Consider the following 21,966-nt stretch of genomic DNA (forward strand, 5'->3'; position numbering starts at 1 on the left):
GGTGTCGGTGGGAGAGAGAGGGAGCTCCCTCTCTCCAAAACCACTCAGATGCGGTGCTTGCTATTGAGCACCGCATCTGAGGGGTTAAACGGGTGAGATCGATACTGATATCGATCTCACCCGGCAGAATAGGGACGCTCCCAGACCTCAGCTACCTCTGGCAGCTGAGAGCAGGGAGATTTGACAGCTCCCTGCTCTGTTTACTTATTCCGATGCCGCAACGTAAAAAGTCTATGGCATCGGAATAAGGCCCGTTAGTGACCGACGTAAAAAGACTATGGGCCGGTCACTAACGGGTTAATTAGAGGAAATAACCAGAGCATATGTAGTAAACTAGCGTCCACAGCATCACATTTAGTACAATTAGGGGCATCTCTTATTTCCATCCTGATCTGTCAGCTCTCCTGACATGTCTGATTTAGTAAATACTTTAGTAAATACTTATTTCTCCATGAAATAACAATTCTGGAACATATTTTCTTAGAACTCTGCATTGTGCCGTTGTTCTGTTATTCCTACTAAAAATTTATGAATTTATGAATAAATTGACAACTAGGTGTTACATGTCCCCTTGTTAAAAGGGTGTGTCACTAAACAGACTCACCCTGTCAGCACTGATTGGATATTGCCAGTTTTGTAGGGACACGCCCTCAATGGGTAACACCCAGTTGTCAATTTATTCATACATTTCAAGTAGGAATAACACAATGCAGATTTCTAAGAAAAGATGCTCCAGAATTGTTATTTCATGGGGAATATAATTATTTGCTAAAACAGACATGACAAATGACAGGTCCTCCATAAAGTTTTGTAGTGCAATCCGTGCACTATAAAAAATTGTGTTATTCTATGTGAAGCAATTTAATCATATATTCGGTATCAGATTTAGTGCTCTATTCCACTGTGTTTCAGTTATATTAATATTATCCTCTTGCCATTCCATCATACTTCGTACTTTTTGTTTAAACAATTTTTTGTTTTAAAAATATTTTACATAGCTGTGAGAATAACCCCTTTGAATTCTCATTTGTAGTGCCTAAAATGTTGTTGTATTGTATAATATACCATTATTTGTATTAAAATAAGCATGCTTCACTTAAATATGCCAAGAGTCATCTATTACCCTCCTCCTGTATTCTTTTAGAATGACCTCCCATGGTTTAAGAACCCCCTTAGAGAATAAATGATTAACCCGTGTTATGCCCTTTTTAAACCAATATTTGTAATCTGTGAATTTATAGAATACTTCCAGCCTAGAGTTTCTCCATAAAGTAGTGCACTCGAGTGAGGTGTTATTTTGCAAGTTTTTAATCTCCTTCCACATGTTGCGTAGCACTTTCCCTGTACTTTTTACCACCTGGAAATATGCCTGTTTCCAGCAGCCGTTATATGTCCTCCGGCCCTTCTCCCATGCCTTCTCCCAGCAAATACAGATTGTATGGATGTTTTTCCCAGTTCAATAGGAACACGGCTTAAATCGACAAAAAATATCATTTAAATTCTAGAAGGGCAGTTCTCCCCTTTCCATTTGTGAATGCAAGTATGCTGACTTCATTTTGACTTTTTTCTCTTCCAAATGAAATCCGCAACTATTCTCTTAAGTGTTTTCAATATCTCTCTGATCTTCTGCTTCCTTCTCCACCTCCCCTCTCCCTAGACTTCTATGGGGTCTACATATTCTATTAGTGAATTCTGAGTGAGAAAACAGGTAAGAGAACTGGGGGAGGAGCCTGATAGGTGGAGAAGGAGGCAGTTTTCTCTAATAAGACATATTACAAAGTTTCTTACATTCACTCATACTGCTGATTTATGCAAAGTTATTTATACCCGAAGTAACACTTTAAGTTAATCATACATTTTCCTGGACCCCTTGATACCCAGATATTCGAAAATTTTCCCTGGACCAATTATTTTAAGCCTACTGTCCACTTCAGAGTATGATTTCTCTAGACAAACCAAAGCTAATTTGTTCCTGTTTGTTGTTACCACTGAGATTTCCCCCAAATCTTTCTACCATTTTTATTACGACACGTTGGAATTCTCAAGGGTCGGCCAGGGTTAAAACCATGTCATCCGTGTAGCCTCACTATTGTTTATATAAAGTCCTAACACAGGGCATTTTCTGATATGGGCTGCCAGGGGTTTGATAGCCAAGGCGTAGTGGGGAGAGGGGACATTTATATATTATTATAGTAGCTTCCATCATAGAAGCTGGAAGACAACCTTCCTCAAAACAGTTGTTAATTATAATGGCAAAATTATTTAGCAGAACAGTCCCATACTGTCCCAGAATTTGAAAAGGAGCCGATCTGGACCCAGAACTTTATTTTTGGGGAGTGCCTTCATAGCTTCACTTATCTCCTCTACTCCAATTGGCTTCTTTAAGAATTCTCTGTTTCCAGGCTAAGGTTAGGGAGGGTGATGTATTTTTTTTTATTTTTTTTTTAAAGTAACCATAGACTATTTTTCACACTTAAGCTTGGATTTGTATCATGAATTCTAAAAGTTATAGATCTCTTTTTAAATTTGAGCCTCTTTATTATTTCTCACTCTTAATTCTCAGAGTGTCAATTTAGTGTTTAGGACCCTGGTTTGTGATCATTTTAGAAAGAAATTGCATCTACCTGCCTCCATGATATATTTTTTATATGTAAAAAACATTTGGTCCCTCTCGAACAAATAATTCTTATATTGGATTTGTGCTACCTGGAGATGTTTCCCTGATGACTCAATTGGGTCCCGATGGTGGGACTGCTCCGCTTGACGTACTGCATCTTGAAGGCCCGTTTTTTGTTTTGTTTTTTACTTAAATTTATTCATTTTATTTACAAAATAATTTCTCTCAAGAAAGCCTTAAAACTATCCCAAACTATCTGACAAGGCGCAGTACCAATTTTCTACCTTTAATGTGACCCATAATCTGGACAATTCCATTTTCAGTGGGGAAAAATAAAAATAATAAAACTACAATAATGTGGTTGCATAACTGTGAACACCCTCTTATAATTGGGGATGTGGTTGTGTTCAGAATTATCCAATCACATTTAAACTCATGTTAAATAGTAGTCAGTACACAACTGCCATTATTTAAAGTGATTCTGAGTAACCCCATATTAAGTTCAGCTGTTCTATTAGGATTTTCCTGACATTTTCTTTGTCCCATGTGACAGCAAAAGCCAAAGACCGTAAAGAGCTTACAACACATAAAAGGGATCTGATTGTTTAAAGACATCAGTCAGGAGAAGGGTACCAAAGAATTGCCAAGACACTAGATACACCATGGAACACAGTGAAGACGGTCATCAAGAAGCGGATTACATTTGGCACAACAGTGACATTACCAATAACTGGACGTCCCTCAAAACTTGATGAAAAGACAAGGTGAAAATTGGTCCTGGAGCCTACAGCAACATTAAAGGAGCTGCAGGACTTTCTGGCAGGTACTGGTTGTGTAGTGCATGTGACAACAATCTTCCGTATTCTTCATATGTCTGGGCTGTGGGGTAGAGTGGCAAGACAAAGAAAAGCATCCAAGCCCAGCTATGTTTTGCAAAGACCTACATTAAGTCTGCCAAAAGCAGGTGGGAAAACGTGTTATGGTTTGATGAGACCAAGGTTGAACTTTTTGGCACATCACCAAAAGAACACCATACCCACAGTGAAGCATGGTGCAGGCAGCATAATGCTTTGGGGATGTTTTTTGCAGCTGGAACTGGGGTTTTAGTGGAGGGAATTATGAACAGTTCCAAATATCAGGCAATATTGGCACGAAACCTGCAGGCCCCTGCTAGAAAGCTGAAAATGAAGAGGAATTTTACCTTTCAGCACGACAACGACCCAAAGCATACCTCCAAATCAACAAAAGAATGGCTTCACCAGAAGAAGATCAACGTTTTGGAATGGCCCAGCCAGAGCCCAGACCTGAATCCCATTGAAAATCTGTGGGGTGACCTGAAGGGAGCTATACACAGGAGATGCTCTCGCAATCTGACAGATTGGGAGTTCTTTTGCAAGGAAGAGTGGGAAACAATTGCCAAGTCAAGATGTGCCATGCTGACTTCTACCCAAAAAGACTGAATGCTGTCATAAAGGGTAATTAAACAAAGTATTAGTTTAAGTGTGTGCATATTTATGCAACCACATTATTTTTGTTCTTTCGTTTTATTTTTCCACCCTAAAAAAATTCAGTTTGTTTTCCAATACAATTGTAGAGATTATAGGTGACATTAAAGGTGGAAAAAGTTCTGAAATGGTTCATCTTGGACTGATTTTGTAACATGATAAAAACCTGGATTTTAACAGGGGTGTGTAGATTTTTTTATATCCACTGTATATAGGACATGCACATGTCCACTTTTAATAATTTATTTTTTTTAAATGGTTTTTATTAGTATTTGTAAAGAAAGACAGAGGGGACAAGCTACAATCACTGTAAATACAAAAGTAGTAACATAGAGCGGCAATGCCAGGTTAGGCGGATGTGTTAACTTTTAATTTTTATCATAGTCCTTTTTATTAGCACTCAGGACATATCATCAATAAGGTCTAATAGATCATTTATGTATCATCCCAGAAGAAATAGACCCAGAGACAAGTATTTGGCTCCAAGTCACATCCAATTGGGGCTGTCTCCTGCTGAACCTTTAAGGCCCATTATTGTGTCAGAGTCTGGGCCCACCGGAGGATCCTCTGGTTCTCTGGTGGGCCAGTCCAACCCTGGACATGGCCCTTCAGCCCTCCAAAAAGCTAGAGAACACCTCCCCAAAGGATTATTTTCCCTTCAGTTATCATGCCAGTCTAGTTTGTCTAATAATTTTGCCAAGGATGTTTTGTCTGCGGCTTTTCCCTGTCTAATTCTTTCCCTACTTCTGTCCATGCCCTATGTAGGACCTGATTAAAATCTCCTATAACAAGGAATGGGAAGCCCTGTTCTTTACAAATGTATTTAAAATAACCGGGACAGCAGAGGAGAAAGACAGGGGGACATACACGGCTGCTAATATAATTCTGAGATTATTTGCTAAACAGTCCTAAAAAATATAATGGCACTGCAGATCTATTTTCTTCCCCATTACCTTACATTTAATATGCTGATGCACAAAAATTCTGACACCTCAGGAATGTGAAGTGTGAGTGGAATGGGAAGATTGACCTATCCCAGGGCGTTTAGTTGTATCTGTCATGTAGGCAAACCTTTGCCAGTTGGTAGCTTTCTAAAAGATTAAATATCGCTACCCTATTTCTCTGGTCCCCCATTCCAAGATAGTTTTTAGTCTCCATCCTAAGATGTCAGAATTTTTTTTGAATACCCCTTCTGCTCTAACTCCCCCCCCCCCAACCCCTCTCGATACAACCAAAGACTATGCTCAATGGTTTCTCTACTAAGCATCACACTGTCCCAGCTCAACTCCCCCCTTATCATAATAAAAGGATATTTGGATATCAAGCAGAGCTAAGATAGAATTAATCTATCTTCCTACATAGCAACATGGACTTATTCCTTTATTGTCAATCCAATCTAAAATGTCTTTCCTTCTTAGATAACCCTCAACTTAGAGGAATACAGTAGTGAATATTTAATATTTGCCTCCCTCATTCTTAATTTTTTCAGTTTTTTTTGCACTTCAATAGAATAGTCTGGGAAGATCAATATTCTGGCATTGTCATGCGTTATAGGAGACATTTTCCTGATTTTTGGAGAATGGAGACTCTACCTTGTGATAGGAGCAACTTTAAGACAATTGAGCGAGATCTATCCCCAGGGCTGTTTATTTTTGCTGGAACTCTGTGGGCTTTCTCCACTAAAAACCATCTCTGAGGGGTTGTTTCTTCCCACTTTATTTAATAACATTTCCTGTATGAATTTAAAACCGTCAATCCCCTCCATTCCATCTGGGAATCTAATGCATTACAGGTTGTTTCTTCTTAAGAGATCCTCCAGATCGATAATCTTCCTGTACATATGATTCGTGAATTTCAGTGACGACAGTTCTTTCGTTATATTTCCAAGACTTTTCTCAACAGTTTTGATTCTTTGCTCAGCTAGATCTACTCGTTCCCTCATCTTGCCCAAGATGGTCCTAAGTAGCATAACTTCAGATGTAATACCTTCCACTTTCTGCAAGTAGAAAAAAAGGTGGCAAAAGACACATTAATGCAAATAAATGACGTCAGAATTGCAGAACAAGGTTTAGTTGTAAAATTACAAATATGCTTCTCAGTTCGCTGTAATCAGACCCAGAAAATGAAACATATCACAAATTCAGTAGTCTTTACATAGCACCTAGTCCTTACAGTAGTGCAAATAGTTCTCTCACAATAATATTACATAGTTAATTTTTTAATCACAGTGCTTGTGAAACCCCCAACAGAAAGGAAATTAAAACAGAGAACATGAGTCAGTGAAGCACTGAAAAATCCCAGTTACAACATAGCTATTAATGGTAACCGGATAAAATGAAACACAAATCTAATCAAAAGCAAATTGACCTACTACCATATAAACAAACATTTGAAACAGTAGACTATATGAACCTACAGGGAGCCTACAACACAAATGAGTGCCAATACAGCCTTAAATAATAAAACATATGCATTGTTAATATAGACCATGATGAGTCCTACAATAAAAATTACCGCTATCATAAGGCAGTCAGATACATAAAGTTATATAAACTTCATATACACGTAATTATATCGAATTCATAAAGAGTTGAGGATAATCATTACCATACAATTTACAAGTAAAGTTTAATAAACTCAAGAGGTAGAGAACCAAGTTGAAACCTCAGCAAATGAACTTATCAATAATAAACTTATTAACAAGTAAAGGCCCTATTACACTGGCCAATTATAGGGAAAATGATCATTCATAAAACGCTCGTTGCTGATAATTGCCCTGTTTAAACAGGGCAGCGTTCAGCAGATGAACAAGCAAATGCTAGTTCATCTGCTGATTGTATAGTTTTAAAAATCTAAAATATTATCGTTGTCGGCAGCACATTTCCCTTTGTAAACAAGGAGACGCGCTGCTGACATGATAATAATGGATGGAGACGAGCGCTCATCCCCATACATAGCTCCTTGTGACCGGAGAAAACGAGCGCTAATATTGTAGATATTCAGCAGCACTCCCAGAATACAAGAGAATTCCCAACAGTGGGTTGGGCACGCAATTAGCCGATGAACAAGTAAACGCTCGTTCATCGGTTGATCATATCGTTTATGCAACACAAAATATTATCGTTGTCGGCAGCACCTGTGTAAAAAGGGAGATGTGCTGCCGACATGATGGAAATTCATGGGGACGAGCGATCATAGCTCCTTTTGAAAGGAGAAAATGAGCGCCGACCAACGAACTGTCTCCTTAATCGGTGCTCGTCCTTGTGACCAATATTAGCCAGTGTAAAAGGACTCTTAGGGAAGATTCAGATGTGGCGGAATTGCTGTGGAATTCCACTGCGGACAGTCCGCAGTGGAATTCTGCAGCAGCCGTTTTTTACATTTGTATCTATACATTTTGAGGAAAGTTAGTGCAGACGTTGTGAAAAACTCCGCTGCGTACCATAGGCTGCGGTGCAGAATTTTCAGTCCGCAGCATGCACTCTCTGTGGCGGAGAAGAAGCGGAATTTCACTGCGTATTTCAGCCTGTGCAATGCAAAAACTGAAATATGTGGCAAGTCCGCTGTGATATCCGCAATGTCTGAATTACCTGTCAAATATGCAAATGTTGGTGCAGATTCGTTGCGTACTTGCCCCAAATCTCCACCAACATTTGCAGCGGAAAAACTCAGCCACATCTAAACGTGCCCTTAGGGCATGACCACACGTGGCGGATTTCCTCCGCAACTGTCCGCATCAATGCCGCACAGAATCTGCGTTGCAGATTCTGCTGCGGATCTGCACAAAATGTGCAGTACATTGATGCGAACTAGCTGCTGCGGACTGCGGGAAAAGTGCTTCCCTTCTCCCTATCAGTGCAGGATAGAGAGAAGGGACAGCACTTTCCCTAGTGAAAGTAAACGATTTTCATACTTACCGGCCGTTGTCTTGGTGACGCGTCCCTCTTTCGGCATCCAGCCCGACCTCCCTGGATGACGCGCCAGTCCATGTGACCGCTGCAGCCTGTGCTTGGCCTGTGATTGGCTGCAGCCGTCACTTACACTGAAACGTCATCCTGGGAGGCCGGACTGGAGACAGACGCAGGGAGTTCTCGGTAAGTATGAACTTATATGTTTTTTTACAGATACATGTATATTGGGATCGGTAGTCACTGTCCCGGGTGCAGAAACAGTTACTGCCGATCGCTTAACTCTTTCAGCACCCTGGACAGTGACTATTTACAGACGTCTCCTAGCAACGCTCCCGTCATTACGGGAGCCCCATTGTCTTCCTCAGTCTGGCTGTAGACCTAGAAATACATAGGTCCAGCCAGAATGAAGAAATGTCATGGTAGTAAAACCAATACGCTCCGCAGCACACATAATATCTGCGGACTTCATTGCGGAATTTTGACTCTCCATTGAAGTCAATGGAGAAATTCCGCCATGAGTCCGCCACTGCTCCGCAACAGACAGAGCATGCTGCGGACACCAAATTCCGCTCCGCAGCCTATGCTCCGCAGCGGAATTTTACGCCTCGTCTAAACGAACACTGCTAAATTAAAGTGTAAGTCAATGGACAAACGGCACCGCTGCGGATTAACGCTGCGGAGTGTCCGCAGCGGAATTTAAGTGAAATTCCGCCACGTGTGAACCCAGCCTTACAGTCCCCTACTAGCAGCTTATTCCAGGATTGAATGAGGCTCAATTATTATCAGGCACCACAGCCCTTATAAAGATCAGGTGGACGCATACCTAATGGCAGTTGTTTTAAATGTTTAGGTACATGGGAGTAGCCTACTTTTGATGATATTATAAAAACGTTTATTTTCATCTAAATGCCATTAAAGTTATGTTCAACAAGAATTATTCCGTGATTTGATACTTGGGAGATACAAGCTATTTTAATTACATTCATTCAAACATAATTATCGATTATTGTGATTAGCGCTCCAACCCTGTGACTGCCCCAATAAAAGATCATAATGTATATGAATGTGGTGTGTATAGAGTAAATACATGATTGGATACATTGAGGAGGGGTACGTGTAAGAAACCCTACATAGCGCTATTTGTTGAACATATAACTCCTCATTCTTCAAACGTTGGGAACTGGAACACTTTCAAGCAAAATACCAGAAAAAAATTGGCATTATTTCACAATTGTACCTCTTATTTTGTCTTCTGTTGCTGCAATTTTCGATTGCATTATTTCAAAACATCAAGTTCTTTTAAACATTCATTGTATTGTATAAATTGTATTTCGCTACTATGTGAGAAATTCTTTAGTCAAGGCCACACAGAGAAGCTTTCTTTCTGAAATAATGGCATACAAAAGCAAATATGTTTCAAATACATCATTAAACACATAAAATTACACATAAAATGACATAAAATAACAGCCTCTAGAGACTGACTGCATTCTGAGATCCACACTTACCCAAGCCAAATGTTAGTTATGTAACTAAGCAGATACATTTACTTGATATTAATGGCAAACTTGTAAGGGTATTATGGGTATGCACATCATGCTCCTCTCCTTCCTCCTCTACATCCAGTAGTTGTTTGATACAGGAGAACAGGGCTAATTTTATTACATTTAAGGGGTTTTCAGAGATAGGAAGAAGGGGGGAAAAGGCATAAAACAATAAAAGACCCATTACTCACTTGACAGATCCCCTGGCAATCCTGCGCAGCCGTTCCTGTGCTCCCCGGCGCTCTTTGTAGACAGTGCTGCAGTGATGATGAATCTTTCATAGACTTTGTTAAAGGGGTTGTCCGAGATACCAAAATTTTTTCAAAAACTCTGTCATACATTACCCCTTATACAGACAACCTAAATAAAGCATTATTTAAAAAAAAAATTCTACTTGCCACATTTCTTCTTTGAATTTAGCACAGTTTGTTTACATGCACTTCAGCTCTGGTTTGTTGATCTTTCCTTGTGATTAAACTTTTTTCCCGTGCACGCTCATTGCAGGCTGCAATGAGCGTGCACGTACCTTCCAAGAGTTCATGTGAGCTGTCCTTGCTCCCCCCGCTGACATTCTTGAAGGATGGTGAGCAAATGTTCTCCTCCCCATTATGTTTTCAGGTCTATAAACCTCTTCGTGTCTACCCCAACCCTCGTCCACCCTCTTCTATCTCATGTCTCTCACCACTAAGGCCATGTTCACACAGAGTTTTTTTGCAGGAGGAATATCTGCCTCAAAATTCCGTATTGAAGTTTGCGGCAGATTTACCCCTCCCTGCACGTTGATTTTTGGGTCGTTTTTCCCTGCGTTTTTTGTGCGCTGTTTGCGGCTTTGTTTGCCGCTTTGTTCGGGGCGTTTTTCGTTTCGTTTATCTTTGCGTTTTTTACTTGTTTGTTTGCGTCTTTTTTTGCGATGTTTTTTGCTGTGTTTTCCGTTGCGTTTATCGTAGCCTTTTTCGCGTCATTTATTGTTTCTTTTTTTGCGTCGTTGTTTGCAGCTATTTTTGCTGCGTTTTTCCTTGCGTCTTTCGTGGCGTTTTCCCAGATGTTTTTCGCGGCGTTCTTTGCCTCTTTGTTTGCGGCTTTTTTCGCGATGTTTTCCGCAGCGTTTTCCCTGGCGTTTATCGTAGCCTTTTTTGCGTAGTTTTTTGCGTCTTTTTTTTGCGTCGTTGTTTGCGTTTTTTTTTTCTGCGTTTTTCGTTGCGTCTTTCGTGGCATTTTCCCTGTCGTTTTTCGTGGCGTTCTTTGCCTCTTTGCGTTTTTTTTCGCGGCTATATTTGCGATGTTTTTCACGGCGTTTATCGTAGCCTTTTTGGCGTTGTTTTTGCGTCTGTTTTTTGCGTGTTTTTTGTGGCGTTGTTTGCGGCTTTTTTTGCGTTTTTGTTTGCCGCTTTGTTCGGGGCGTTTTTCGCTTCGTTTATCTTTGCGTTTTTTGCTTGTTTGTTTGCATCTTTTTTTGCGATGTTTTTTGCTGTGTTCTCCGTTGCGTGTATCGTAGCTTTTTTCACGTCATTTATTGTTTCTTTTTTTGCGTCGTTGTTTGCGGCTATTTTTGCTGCGTTTTTCGTTGCGTCTTTCGTGGCGTTTTCCCTGTCGTTTTTCGTGGCGTTCTTTGCCTCTTTGCGTTTTTTTTCGCGGCTATATTTGCAATGTTTTTCACGGCGTTTATCGTAGCCTTTTTGGCGTTGTTTTTGCGTCTGTTTTTTGCGGCGTTGTTTGCGGCTTTTTTTGCGTTTTTGTTTGCCGCTTTGTCCGGGGCGTTTTTCGCTTCGTTTATCTTTGCGCTTTTTGCTTGTTTGTTTGCGTCTTTTTTTGCGATGTTTTTTGCTGTGTTTTCCGTTGCGTTTATCGTAGCCTTTTTCGCGTCATTTATTGTTTCTTTTTTTGCGTCGTTGTTTGCGGCTATTTTTGCTGCGTTTTTCGTTGCGTCTTTCGTGGCGTTTTCCCTGTCGTTTTTCGTGGCGTTCTTTGCCTCTTTGCGTTTTTTTTCGCGGCTATATTTGCAATGTTTTTCACGGCGTTTATCGTAGCCTTTTTGGCGTTGTTTTTGCGTCTGTTTTTTGCGGCGTTGTTTGCGGCTTTTTTTGCGTTTTTGTTTGCCGCTTTGTCCGGGGCGTTTTTCGCTTCGTTTATCTTTGCGCTTTTTGCTTGTTTGTTTGCGTCTTTTTTTGCGATGTTTTTTGCTGTGTTTTCCGTTGCGTTTATCGTAGCCTTTTTCGCGTCATTTATTGTTTCTTTTTTTGCGTCGTTGTTTGCGGCTATTTTTGCTGCGTTTTTCGTTGCGTTTTTCGTTGCGTTTTCCCAGTTGTTTTTCGCGGCGTTCTTTGCCTCTTTGTTTGCGACTTTTTTCGCGATGTTTTCCGCAGCGTTTTCCCTGGCGTTTACCGTAGCCTTTTTGGCGTTGTTTTTGCGTCTGTTTTTTGCGGCGTTGTTTGCGGCTTTTTTTGCTGCGTTTTTCGCGTCGTTTTCCGTGGCGTTTTTCGCCCGCGGCAATTGAGCGCCGCGGGCATAAAACAACGCGAAATACGCTTTCCCTGCCTCCCATTGAAGTCAATGGGAGGTCAGAGGCGTAAACGCCCGAAGATAGAGCATGTCACTTCTTTTTCCCACAAGGCAGTTTTACTGCTCGCGGGAAAAAGACGCCGACGCCTCCCATTGAAATCAATGGTACGCATTTTCGGGCCGTTTTTGACAAGTTTTGCGACGCTGTTTCCGCTTAAAAAAAACTCGTCAAAATACTCTGTGTGAACTTAGCCTAATGCTGCCTCCGTTATTGTACTTCATGTACCATTCCTCCTCCTCACATGCACTTTGTGCTGTGAGGAGGAGTAATTTTATTACATAGATGACACACTACCCCTCCCCCCACCTGTACCTAGCGCTATTGTAACTTATCGGAGTAGTGGAATCCCAGTATGGTCGGGGATTCCGCTCCTGCGCGCTTTGCTTGGACATAGACCTAGGCAGAGACATGAAGCAATCCGTTGTGGACCGGAATCATAGTGGCGCTGTCTACCTAAGGGCGGATTTACACGAACGCCATATACGTCCGTGCAACCCGCGTGTTTTTCACACGTGTGGCACGGACCTATGCAAGTCTATGGAGCAGTGCAGACTGTCATTGATTTTTGCGCAGTGTGATTCCGCTGCGTGAAACTCACGACATGTTCTATATTCCGGCGTTTTTCGCGCATCACGCACCCATTGAAGTCAATGGGTGCGTGAAAACCACGCATTGCCGCACGGAAGCACCTCCGTGCGAACTGGCTGTTGTGCACAACAGCTGTCAAAAGGATGAATGTAAACAGAAAAGCACCACGTGCTTTTCTGTTTACAAACATCCAAATGGCGTGTCATAATGATGGCGGCTACGCAAAAACCACGCATATGATGCTGCCTCATGGAGCAGGTAAGTGGCTTTTGCGCAGGCAAAATGCAGCGTGTTTTGCCTGCGCAAAAACGCCACGTTCGTCTGAATCAGCCCTTCTACACATTTTTAGGCAAGTTAGTTCAGACATTGATGAAAACTCCGCTGCGGACGACAGGCAGCGGTGCAGAAATTTCAGGCCGCAGCATGCACTGTCTGTTGCGGAGAAGTGGAATGGCACAAAGTATTTCAGCCTTTGCAATGCAAAAACTGAAATCTGTGGCAAGTCCGCTGTGTTTTCTGCAACGTCTGAATTACCTGTCAAAACTGCAAATGGTGCAGATTCGTTGCGTACTTTCCCCTAAATCTGCAACAACATTTGAAGCATAAAAACTCTGCCACGTCTGAACGTGCCCTAATAATAACAGCCAGCGCTGTAGCCACCACAGTATTAGCGATGGTCAGCTACTGGATGTTACCCAGGTATGCTATTCCCAGTACCCCTGGTGGCGGAGGGTACCAGGGTCATAGTGATGGTTAGTGTTCGTTCAGCCCCGTCTTATGCCTCATGCACACTTGCGTGTAAGATTGACGCCCGTGAGAAACGCGTATGAATCGGGTCAGTTTGTGTGCGTTCTGCATCAGTGTGCTTAGCAAGTGGCATGCGTTATTCACGTACTCAGAAAGGCCATTTTTTGTTACAACAAATTGCAGCATAAATCACGCACCAAACACGCTTGTTTGGTGCGTGGTTTTCACGCATGCATCTACTTTAATGTGAGTGTAGGTGCATGATAACGCACCAATAGAGGACATGCAGTATGTTTCACGCAGCGGACTCTCGCTGCGTGAAAAGTCACGAATGTGTCAACGGCCCCATTGAAATAAATGGGTCGCGTGTGCTGTGCGTGGTTTAGACGCTCAGCACACGGACGAGATTCACCCTGGTGTGAATGGGGCCTTAGGCGCGATTTACACTAGCGTGAATCAAGTCTGTGTGCTGTGCTTTGAAAAAACGCACAACACACGCGACCCATTTATTTCAATGGGGCCGTTGACACATTCGTGACTTTTCACGCAGCGAGAGTCCGCTGCGTGAAACATACTGCATGTCCCCTATTGGTGCGTTATCATGCACCTACACTCACATTGAAGTCAATGCATGCGTGAAAACCACACACCGCACACGTGTTTGGTGCGTGATTTACACAGCAATTTGTTGTAAAAAAGAAGAAAAAAATGGGCTGGCTTTGTGAGTGTGTGAATAACACATGACAATCGAAAAGCACACTGATGCATAAGGGCGGATTTACACGAGCGTGTGCGTTTTGCGCACACAAATACGGTGGCGTTTTGCGTGCGCAAAATGCACTTGACAGCTCAGTGTGTTATGTTCATACGGATGCGCGGCTCCCGTTTTCGCGCAGCCGCCATCATTATGACACTCCATTTGGATGTTTGTAAACAGAAAAGCACATGGTGTTTTTCTGTTTACATTCATTATTTTACTGCTGTTGCGCGAATCACGCGCGTCCCATGGAAGTGCTACCATGTGGTGCGCCTGATTTTCACGCACCTATTGACTTCAATGGGTGCGTGATGCTCGAAAAACGCAGAAATATAGAACATGTCGCGAGTTTTACGCAGCAGACTCACGCTGCGTAAAATTCACGGACTGTATGCACGGCCCCATAGACTAACATAGGTCCGTGCGAGGCGCGTGAATACCACGCGGGTTGCATAGACGTATAGCACGTTCGTGTTAATCCGCCCTAACGCAAACACACGGATGGGATTGACGCAAGTTTTTCACGCGCGGAAAATACACACGCTAGTGTGCATGAAGCCTTACTAATGGACGCTGTTAGACAGTGGCCATAAATAATGAACTAATAATAAATTTTTAAATAAATGAGAAGGACATAGAAAAAATATTGTAATAAAATAACACACACAACACTGGTTAACGATTTTATTAAAAATAAAAAAGGTGTCATTGAAGTAGTCCTTGAACGTGATGTAGTACCAAGGACCCAACCTGTAAAAAACACGTAATAACTAAGAAAAAAAAAAGAGGGATGCTTAGATACACTGCTCATGTGTGATACTGTTAGACCATGTATCTAAGCCTACCACAAGGTAGCCTTAGATACATTACCCAAGCAGACAGTGTCACACATGGGCCATGTATCTAAGAATACCACATGTTAGGCTTAGATACAGGGCCCCAAAACACTAATCTTAGGGTATGTTCACACGGCAGCGTCCGTAACAGCCGAAATTACGGGGCTGTTTTCAGGAGAAAACAGCCCCGTTATTTCAGCCGTAACGGCATGTGCAGGCGCTTGAACGCCGCGTCCATTACGGACGTAACTGGAGCTGTTTTTCCATGTAGTCCATGGAAAACGGCTCCATTTACGTCTGAAGAAGTGACAGGCACTTCTTTGGCGCGGGCGTCTAGTTACGCGCCGTCTTTTGACAGCGACGCGTAAATATACGCCTCGTGTGAACAGACAAACGTCAGCCCATTGCTTTCAATGGGCAGGTTTGTCAACGCTTTCAAGCCGTAATTTCGGACGGAATTCGGGGGTTAATACGCCCGAATTACGTATGTAAATAGGCCGTGTGAACATACCCTTATACAGGAATAAAAAGAATGTCATCTGGGGTCCTGTATCTAAGCCTACATTGTGTTAGGCTTAGATACAGGCTCCATGTGTGACACTGTTTGTTAGACCCTGTATCTAAGCCTAACAATGTAGGCTTAGATACAGGACCCCAGAAGATCTTATCCAGTTCAGGACCGGGCTATTTTGCGCCTTCAGGACCAGACACCGTTTAGCCCTTTTTAGCACATGTTAGTTAAATGGCTATAACTTTTTTATTTGTTGGGGTAACGACGTGATTTTTGTGACGTTTTTTCCGTAGACAATGCAGGTTTCTTTTTTTATCGTTTTTATACACACCTTTTTTGCCATTTTTGAATTTTCATTCATAAAGTTTGAAAATAGTAAAAAAATAAGCTTTTTTACGTTTCAGCTATTTTTTTTTGGTAATAACATAGTTTTACCCTAAAATAGACCTTTTATTTGTGATCGTCATTGTCTACCGTAAATTTTAATATATTACATGTCTATATTAGGGTAATTGGGTCAGCGCTAGCGTTCCAACAATGATTGGCGGGGGGGGGGGACGTTTTTTTTTGGGGTGGGTATTTTATGTGTATTTATTATTACATTTTTTTTGCACTTTACTTTACAATTTTTTTATTACTATGGTCTGTCCCCCAAAGGTCAAAAAAGACCTTTGGGGAACTTTATATTTTTTTTTTCTTTATTTTACACCAGGCTTTTCCATTGTATCTGGAGCTGCACAGCAGCCCCAGTTACAGGGGAAATCAGCCCTCTCATAGTGACGATTGTCACTAATAGGGCTGTGCTGGGTCTAGTAAGACCCAGCAGCAGCCTGCCACTAACGGCACCCGGCGATCATGTGACCTGTCACATGATCACCGGGAGGAATAGAGACAGCGCCGCTGCTGCTGTCTCTATTCCTATACACAGCGTTCATTGAACGCTGTGTAAAAAGACATCGGAGAAGACAGAAGCAGCTAAAGCTGCTTCTATCCTCTCCTCAGAGTCCCCGGCAGTCACTGACAGCCGGAGACCCGACATTCAGCTGCCCGATCGCGCGGGCAGCAAGTTAAAACCCGAGCCCTGACCGCTGGCCGTTGCTGCATCGTATTGTATGATCCCCTATCAAAGCCTACTATGTGTAGGCTTTGATAGGGGAAGAACTAAAAGTACAGATGCCACTGTACCTCTCTAGTCCGCAGGTGCCGTCCCTCTTCACTTTTTTCACTGTGAACACGCATAGGCGCGCTCACAGTGAAAAGCTGCATAGGCTGGGCGGGCACCCGCAGAAACGACACGTCTCCAGTGACGTGTCGTGTCCCATCCGAGGTCTCGCTGGGGCGAGACCATGTGATCGGGATACGACACGACAGTGGAGGAGGAAGAAAACGTGACGTCAGAAGACATGTGATCGGAAGAAAAGAGCTGCCAGAACGGAGAACAGAAGCAAGATTGCACAGGTAAGTATATTATGGAATATTTAATGTGTGCATTGTGTGTTTAACTTTTAAATAAAAATATATCTCGGACAACCCCTTTAATCTGTAATCCTTAGGAAAGAGTAAAAAAAAAATGCTCTGTGACAGATGCTTCTGAGGTGAAGAAACTGATATGTTCATATCTTTCAGAGGTACATTTGTTGGAATACTTTCATATAGTTATGCTTATATTCTTTGCAGTATCCAATTCAAAGATTTGTGCCCTTACAATATAAATCAGAAGTCAGCGAATGATTAAAAAATTGTCGGCTATATTGTGTTATATTACCGTACATTTGATCAATCAGTCCATTCACTGTGCCAACTACATTCAGAGAGAAATCAGAGGAGCTGAAGGCATGAAGTATCGTCTTGGTGTGTATAATGAAAGACAGTGGAGGCATCTCTATAGGTAGCATGCAAGGCCACATAATAATTTACTATGAGAGACTACCAAGAAAGAATGATCGACTAAGGCACATAGAAATACAAAGAATATACAAATTTTATTAAATACAGACATTAAACAAGTTAAAAATGGATAGGAGGATAAGTCACACAATAAAAAAGACGTCAAATCAATCATGAGCCAGGTATGATTGTTTTCTCAGCGTGTTATAAGTGAGCATAATATTGCAGCAGTCAAGTCAGACTGTAGAGAAGGGGTCAAACCAAGCTATAATGGGTGTATGGCTGTATCTGGAAAAATGGTGGCGGTTCCTAGGTAAGTATCAAAATGATATACACCGCAACCAATTTCCAGAAAGTGTAAGAAAATATAAAGAGCCAGTTTCAAATGCAGTCAAGGAATGACAAACCGGGTTCAATGCAAGCTGCTACAGAGAGACAGAGATTTGGACATAGTGATGTGGATGAGACGTCTGCACCCGACGCGCGTTTCGGCACCTGCCTTCATCCGGGTCGAAGGCAGGTGCCGAAACGCACGTCGGGTCCACACGCTGCGTAAAATTTCTGACCAGCAATTCACCTGCGGTGTGTATTTTTCGTGTGGACAGAATTGCTGCATTTTTCAGAGGAGATATCATCATCTCCCTCCATTGAAAAATCTGCAGCAAAATCCGCACCATTTTCTGCAGTAAAACACGCAGGAAATGCATACTTGCCAACTGTCCTGAATTTGCCAGGACTGTTCCGAATTTACAGAGACAGTCCCGGCAAATGACTGTCCCGGGACTACAATTGAAGTAATACAATTGAATACTATGGCAGAGCAGGAAACTATTCTCTTCCTGCTCTGCCATTCACTCCTCCTGGAGCTAAATCCCCGGCCAAAGTGTTGCCGATGCCCTGGCCGGGGATTCCGCTGCAGGAGGTGCCACTGACGTCACTGCCCTTATATGGACAGTGAAGTGAGGGCTCTCTCTATGAGCAGAATTCCCGGCCAAGGTGTCAGAAACGCATTGACTGGGATTTCCGGCGCTCCAGGAGTAGCCCATGACTTCACTGCCCATATAAGGGCAGTGATGTCAGGGGCACCTCCTGCAGCGGAATCACCGGCCAGTGCATTGCCGACTCCTGGCCACGGATTCCGCTCATAGAGGGAAACACTGACGACGTCACTGTCCATATATGAACAATGAAGTCGCGGGCTCCTCCTGGCGCATGATAGCATGATAGTATATTCAATTACTTGCCCCTGTGGAAAATTATACATCCGGAAAACGAAACGAGAACTGCAAACACGTATAAGTAAATACATCTCAGACATCAAAAAGGGTGAGATTAAAAACCCATTAGCCTTACATTTTAAATCTCACCATCAACAATCACCCACAGGATTAAAATGTATGGGTATTTAATAAACTACCTGGTGATAGAAGAGGAAGGGATAAAAACCGACTGCTCCTACAAAAATAAACCATGTGGATCTATACCCTGGGTACTCTGTGCCCGGAGGGCCTTAATAATTAAATAAGATTTAATATGTTTCTTTGAACCCTGGTGTCCAGGGATGTGTGGATTTTCGCTGGGCTGGCTGTATACCAGTGCCTCAGTTGTTCTCCACACACCCCTGGCCACCATGGCAATCATTTGATTATATTTGTATGTGCTGAGATTTGTCTCTGCCTGTAAATGTGATGACCGGACCCATTGCGATATTCTTGTAGTGGACCCGCTCCCGGCTACCGCAGGCAGACTTTCCCTCTCTCCCCCTATCTATTTTTTGGTCCCTTTCCTCCTCTGGCTTAATTGTAGGAATGTAGATATTTTCAGAGGTTTTTTCAGACTTCGCTCTGGCTGGTGGGAACCCGATCCGGGCTCTTTTTAGTGCCTAGGATCGGCTTTCCTATCATACATCGTGATCCCGCGCATGTTGTGATCCATCTAGTATAAAATATGAATCTCCGTTTTTGTCTTTTGAACTCCTTGTTTCAGCTCTGGCTGGAGGGGACCCTGTGTGAAAGCCATTAAAGTTCCCCACCGACTCCCCTTCACTGAGAGCCGACCTGAGCATGCTATGTGTTCTTTAAAATGTTTATATATTTGATACACGCGTTTTAATTATGGAGATCATTTTTCTCCCTTTAACTTAGTTGATTTCTGAAATTATTCTACTGTACAATAAACTCTATTTAACTACTATTCTCCCTAGTATTTCTTATATCCTGCAGAGCATGGGTACCTGTTATTTTATAGTTTTATTAACTATAATAAAAAATGCATGAAACATAAAAACAAATTATGCCGTTTTTACTTGCTATTCTTTCATGCAGTTTAAAACAGTAGAAAAGAACATTGCGTGAAGGAAGCCTTAGACCTTGTTCACACAGTGCAGATTTGCTGCAGATTTTTTCATGAAGCCAAAACCATATATACACACACAGTATATATTGTGTTTAGGTTCCACTCCCAGTTTTGGCTTGAAAAATACATGCAAAATCTGCTGCAAATTTGCAGTGTGAACAAGGCCTTAGGGTATGTTCCCACAGAGAGGATGCACTGCAGACTTTCTGCAACAGAAAATCTGCAGCAGAATCTAAATAGATAATTCATTCACAGAAATCCGCAGCAAATGGTGTGTTTTTGCTCCGCATATTACTGTGTTATTCCACAGCGGTTTTACCTGCAGATTAAGGCCACGTTCACACGTAGTATTTTGCAAGCAGTAAACAAATTGGCCTCAAAATTCCTTAAGGAATTTTTGAGGCAGATTTTAACCTGCCTGCACTATCTTGCTACGGTTTTTGCTGCGTTTTTCTGCCGCAGCCATTGAGAGACAGGGCCAAAAAACGCAGTGAAAAATCTCTTTCTCTGCCTTCCATTGATTTCAATGGGAGGTCAGAGACGGAACCAGCGGAAGAAAGAGCATGTCACTTTTTTTAAATCAATGTGAGGGGTTTTGGGTTTTTTTTTGGCACTGATTCTGATGTAGTTTTTGTGTCAAAATCAGAGCCGAAAAACTCCGGTGCCTAAGGCTGGGTTCCCACATAGTATAAATGCAGCATTTACAGTAGCAGCAAAGTGTACAAGATTTAGAAAATCTCATGCCCACACTGCGGAGAAAAAAATGCAGCGAAAATTTTCATAAATTTACCTGCAGTGTGGAAATTAAATCCGCAGCATGTCAATTTATGCTACATTTTCGTTGCTTTTCCCCACTGAATTCAATGGGAATGTAAAACCGGAAAAAATGAACCAAGTGTTGCTACTTTTACACCGCAATCAATTCCTTTGCAAAAATCATAACTGAGAAAAAAAAAAAGAGCCTACAACTCGAGCGTTGTCATAACGACGCTTTCTTCTGTTCTTCCAGGGCGGCCTCCTGGGATGACATATCATCCTATGTGACTGCTGCAGCCAATCATAAGCTGCAGCAGTTACATGGGCTGCAGCTTCATCCCAGGGCTGACTATACCGGACTATACGTTAACGGAGTGACGTGTCACCATGACTATGGCCGGGGTAAGTAAGAACTTATTTTTTTCACATTATGGTGCAGTTTTTCAGACGGAATGTGCTACGGGTTCTAGGTCGTATATGTTGCGTAGTTTTATGTAGCGTATCCGACCTGTGGGAACCCAGCATTAGTGCCTAGCATTGATTATAGCTATAAACTTTATGTGCACCTACAGATTTCCAGTGTTTTTACTGCGTTTCCGCTATGGAATCGCTGTACAAAACTGAACTTGCGTATTTTAGTTCAACATTTATGCTCCTGATTCCTGTCTATGGCCCAAACACGCAGAATCTCCGCACAAAACCCACAGCATAAATTTACACTTTCTGCATGACTTTTCTGCATTTTTTTCCCCACAATATGTGGCTGAGATTTATTAAATCTCATTCACTTTGCTGCTACTATAAATGCTTTGGAATTTCCGCACAGAATTCCGTTGCAGAAATTGTGCAGAGTTTATGCTGTATCAGAATCCAGCCTTTGAATCTTCTCTTCAGACTAAGGGCGGGTTCACACATAGCGGAATTTCACTTAAATTCCGCTGCGGACACTCCGCAGCGTTAATCCGCAGCGGAGCCGTTTCTCCATTGACTTTCACTTTAATTTAGCAGTGTTCGTTTACACGATGCGTACAATTCCGCTGCGGAGCATAGGCTGCGGAGCGGAATTTGGTGTCCGCAGCATGCTCTGTCTGTTGCGGAGCAGTGGCGGACTGGTTGCGGACTCATGGCGGAATTTCTCCATTGACTTCAATGGAGAGTCAAAATTCCGCAATGAAGTCCGCAGATCTTATGTGTGCTGCGGAGCGTATTGTTTTTACTACCATGACATTTCTTCATTCTGGCTGGACCTATGTATTTCTAGGTCTACAGCCAGACTGAGGAAGTCAATGGGGCTCCCGTAATGACGGGAGCGTTGCTAGGAGACGTCTGTAAATAGTCACTGTCCAGGGTGCTGAAAGAGTTACGCGATCGGCAGTAACTGTTTCTGCACCC

Source organism: Rhinoderma darwinii, chromosome 7 (assembly GCF_050947455.1).
Source record: "Rhinoderma darwinii isolate aRhiDar2 chromosome 7, aRhiDar2.hap1, whole genome shotgun sequence".
NCBI lineage: Eukaryota > Metazoa > Chordata > Amphibia > Anura > Rhinodermatidae > Rhinoderma > Rhinoderma darwinii.